This window comes from Myotis davidii, unplaced genomic scaffold (assembly GCF_000327345.1).
Source record: "Myotis davidii unplaced genomic scaffold, ASM32734v1 scaffold207, whole genome shotgun sequence".
Lineage (NCBI taxonomy): Eukaryota > Metazoa > Chordata > Mammalia > Chiroptera > Vespertilionidae > Myotis > Myotis davidii.
This window is the reverse complement of record NW_006298349.1, coordinates 254,470-259,476: the sequence shown is the minus strand read 5'-3', so window position 1 is coordinate 259,476 and position 5,007 is coordinate 254,470. Positions and strand designations below refer to the sequence as shown.

At 55.8% G+C, this 5,007-nt stretch overlaps 1 protein-coding gene across 1 annotated transcript in view; it reads right to left on the bottom strand.

The window, feature by feature from the left end:
* Positions 1–5,007, bottom strand: part of NATD1 (N-acetyltransferase domain containing 1) — a 24,334-nt gene that overhangs the window by 15,611 nt on the left and 3,716 nt on the right. The window lies entirely within an intron of this gene.

Below are 5,007 nucleotides of genomic sequence, written 5' to 3'. Positions count from 1 at the left end.
CCAACCACATCCACCCACCCATTCATCCATCCATCCATCCAACCACATCCATCCATCCATCCATCCATCCATCCATCCATCATTCATCCATCCAACCACATCCATTGTCCATCCATCCAACCAACCACATCCATCCATCCATCCATATCCATCCAACCACATCCATCCATCCATCCAACCATCCATCCATCCAACCAACCACATCCATCCATCCATCCATATCCATCCAACCGCATCCATCCATCCATCCATATCCATCCATTCAACCATCCTTCTATCCATCAACCACATCCATCTAACCATATCCATCCATCCATCATCCATCCATCCATCCATCCATCCAACCATATTCATCTATCCAACCATCCTTCTATCCATTAACCACATCCATCCATCCATCATCCATCCATCCAACCACATCCATCCATCCATCATTCATCCATCCATCATTCATCCATCTCTCCTCTGCCTGCCCATCTACTTACCCAGCCCGCCATCCACCCATTTGTGCACACATCCACCCACCAAGCCCATTTAACAACTGTTTCAGGTGCTGAGGACACAGCAATAAGCAGGCCAGGCAAGAGTCCTGTGCTGGTGGACGCACGAGAAGAGGAAACAGAGCAGAGAAGCAGGCAGGTGGGTGGAGAGGAGGCAGGAGAAAGAGGAGCGGGCCGTGTGCTGTCTGGGGAGCAGTGTCCCAAGCTGAGAGCAGCCAGTGCAAAGGCCCTGAGTCAGGAGTGGGCAAGCAAGAGGGTGGAGGAGATGAGGGGAGGGCAGGGGTGATGGGGGAGGGGGCCCGTAGAGCCTCACAACCACCGCGAGCCAGGAGCCACGGAGGGTCCTTGGCAGAGGAGGGACAGGAGGTGTCCGTGTCTCGTGATCCTCCTCTGGCTGAGAAGAGGGGCGTGGCGGCCGCACTAGTCCCGGTGAGCATGCTGATGGGTGGGTGCTGATGGCCGAGTGTGGGGAGAACGAGCAGCTGAGGACAGCGCCACAGACTGCCTTCAGGGAGCTGTGATGGATGAGGAACTAAGCTGATGGGGACAGAGGGCCATTTCGCCAGAGGTGCAGGGAAGGACGAGAAGAGGGCACAGCCAGTTGCAAGGGCCCTGAGATCAGAACACAGTTTGCTGTCCCTAAAGGAAAACATGTCAACGTCAAGTGTGATTATGAAAAGCAAATTGTATTTCATGTATTTTTCACTTTAAAGCCCCATAATTTGCTCCCTGCTGCCTGGGCCGGGGCCTGCGATGTCACCAACAGAAGCCTGAAGGCTGAGGGCGCAGCAAACTGCGTGCGGGAACACGGCTGCCCTGTCAGGCACTTTCCGGTCCTCCCGGCGCTCAGGCCACCGCCCTGTGTGCAGATGCAGACTCAGACCCACACCCCACGGCGAGTCAGGGGAAGGGGAGCCCAGGCCTCAGACCAGTCTCTGCTCTGCCTCCTGCCTCCAGGCCTTTCCCAAGGCAGTTTCTTCTGCCTGGAATACCTTTCCCTTAACGGTCCAGCAGAGGGTGGCCCTAGGGGCCCCTGCATCCCCTCCTCAGGCCTCACGGCTGCTCTGGTGGGCGGGCCCAGCTCTGGCCCCACTGCCGCCTGCCCTGGCCATGCAGTGGGACTCTGGTCTCGGCTCCCACACCTGCTGGGTAATTCAACACGCCCAGAACAGGACCACAGGGGCCAGCGGAGGGAGCGGCCTGCATGCGCCCTGGCCATTTAATTACCCAACGCACCAGGGCCTACATGCCAGGCAGGGTTCAGCGTTGGGTATAACAGTAAAGAAAACTGACCAGATGCTCCCTCCTGGAGGGAGACAGACAGGAAGTCGTATCATTATAAACAAGACTGATCTGGGGGACAAGCTAGAGATGAACGCAGCCGAGGAGGGGAGGGTGCACAGGGCAGGCCTCTCCTGAGCACAGACCTGAGGGGCAAGGAACACAAAAGCACACGTGGGGGGCGAGCAGTCCAGGTGCCGAGAACAGCCGTGCATAGGCCCTGAGGCACACAGTGCAAAGAAGCAGTGGGAGGCCAGCAGGGTGGCTGGACCGAGTAGGGAGCCTGGGAGTAAGCCACGCTGGAGGCTCTGGGGCCAAATCATGGGGGCCTTGCGAGCCACTGGAAAGATCTTGGCTTCTCACCACTGCCAGCTCTCAAGAGGGAGGTGGCGGGTCCTCACGCCTTGAAGTTTGCTCGTCTCCCTGTTCATCGCCTGCCTGTTCCCTCCATCAATATCCTTGAAGTGGCCATTGGGCCGTGGATGGAACAGATCCCCAAATGGCCTGGGGCTGCCCTCCATGCTGGTTCATCAGCTCCTGCTGGTCCCAGTGCCCAGGCCAGGGAAGACGCTCAAGAGAGATGTGTCCTATAAACTAGGCTGTTCTCTCTCTGCCAGGCACTCTAGGCCAGGATGGCGAACCTATGACACACGTGTCAGAGGTGACACGCGAACTCATTTTTTTGGTTGATTTTTCTTTGTTAAATGGTATTTAAATATATAAAATAAATATCAAAAATATAAGTCTTTGTTTTACTATGGTTGCAAATATAAAAAAATTTCTATACGTGACACAGCACCAGAGTTAAGTTAGGATTTTTCAAAATGCTGACAAGCTGAGCTCAAAAGGTTCGCCGTCACTGCTCTAGGGTTTCGAGGCTGACCTGTGGCCCCTCCCCAGAGCCTGGGCCTGCACCTTCAGAGACAGCAGGTGCCATAGCTGCAGCTCACAGGCGAGGCCTGGCAGGAGACAGGCCCGTGCTCAGCTCCTTGCACACACGAAGCCTCATGAAACCCTTACAAACGGGCAGGACTCTCAGAGCCCTGCTCACAGACGGGACACGGAGGCTTGGAGGCAATCACACTCGTGACGCATGGACTTGGTTGGCGACGGGCAAAGCTCTTCTGCCTGAAAGAGAGACGAGCGCCAGGGCACAGCTGTGCGTGAGGGAAGCATGCAAAACGGAGGCCCCTCCACACCGTCTGGGCCACGGCATGCTCGCGGCAGCCCCAGAGCCCCTGGTCTGTGGCCTGGCAACTGTGTCTTAGAGTCCCAACTACCCACACCCAACATGGCCAGAGTGCCCCCCTCTTCCCTCAAACCTGCCTGGAGAGCCCCAGAAAATGGCGAAGCCCTATGGCTCAGGTCAAGATCCGGGGGACCTCCTTGCCTTGTCTTTCTCTCAGACTCTGAGCTGATCCTGAGACAAGTCCATGGGTACAACTTTCAAAACATGCTTAGACTCTGGCCACTGCTACTCACATCTCCATGGGCACCGCTGCCTCCACCAGGGAAGCCGAGTCAGATCCCATTTGTCCTCTGCTCAGGGCTCCGGTCCAGCCACACCGGCCTCCTGGCTGTGCTCTCCACCCCCAGCTGTCAGGTGGCTCCCTCTGCCTGGCCTCCCTCCTCCTCGAGCAGGAGTGGAGGGCCTTCTTTCTGCCAAGGCCACTGGGATATTTGTAACATCATTGGAGGGCCATACAAAATTTAGCCCTCAAAAATTAGCTTGCCAGCCCAGCCAGCAGGGCTCAGTGTTTGAAGGACGACCTATGAGCCAGGAGGTCACGGTTTGGTTCCCGGACAGGGCACACATCCAGGTTGCAGGCTTGATCCCCAGTGTGGGGCATGCAGGAGGCAGCCGATCCATGATTCTCTCTCATCATTGATGTTTCTCTCTCTCTCTCCCTCCCTCCCTCTTCCTCTCTGAAATCAATAAAAATATATTTTAAAAGATGTAGCCTGCTGTATTTAGTCAGACTCACCCTAACGCCTTAGCAGGGCCAGGCACATGATTTCAGAGGCCTTAGCGCAGGGCCTGCTGTTCCCCCCACTGCCTAGTGCCTCCCAGGGCTGGCTCCTCCTTGTCACCCAAGATGGCCCAATGTCCCCTCCCAGAAGTCCCCTGCCCCCAGCAGAGGCCAGGGCAGGGCTGTGTGCCTGGGTACCCGCCCTCTGCCATGGGCGTGCGGGCAGCTGGGCCCAGGGCACCACTCTCTCTGCTGACAGCACTGTGGGCAGAGCCCGGGCAGGGCTGGGTTCTGTGAGCGATCGACAGTGGCTAGCAAAGGAGGCCACAGGAACGAGTCCAAGGCAGGGGAAGGCCTGGGTCCATCCATGCTCTGCCAGGTGACGGACAGTTCCAACACCTCATGCCCAAGGTCTCACCTGTCCTGGGACCATCGCTCCGTCGTGCCTCCTGGGCCCGAGTCATACTGCAACCACAGTCTGCAGTGGTTTTGAGAAAAGTTAAAGCTACTCAGGTCATAAGAGACCCTACCCTTGGCCTCTACCCCAGGACCCTTCGCCGGCCCCAACCCCAGGGCCAACAGCCCCAAGAAGTTATCAGGGAAGGTGGTCACTGAGAACTCTTGCCCCTGCAGGCGGGGAGGAGGAGAGGGTTCTGCGGGGAGACATGGGGCCTGTGCAGAGGGCCAGGCAGCCACCACCTCCATGGCCATCTGTGGGGAGCCGATATAGGATTAAGCCTCGGACTGACCTGTTGGCAAAGTCACAAACAAGTCTTCCGAGTCTTAAACAACCCAATCCGAGAGGTGGCCGCTGATTTACATGCGCTGTAATTTAAAAAATAAAAAAGAGGGAATTTGCCGGAAGCCGGTCCATCCTTGCTGCTTGACAGTTGCTGCAGGGAAGAAACATCTGCACAGCATATGTTTCAAGGGACCTGGCGTATATGGCATACTGTTCTTAATATGTTTGCTCCCCTTCTTAGCGCTATGTGTTTTAGCCAAGGTCACCTCTGCGAGAAAGGTTGTTTCCCCAGGTGGGGATTTTTCCCTGGAGTTAGGGATTAACAGGACTAAGGAAGGGAATAAAACCCCTTAACTAAGTGCCAGGCGGGTAATTAATCACTTTAACTACGAACAATCACACTTTTCTTTTTTTGTCTTTACTCCCTGGAATGGAGATAAGAAACGCCCTCACCTTTGCAATAGAGATTGATAGGATTGGAATCAACTGGCACAAATACAGATATAACAAGACA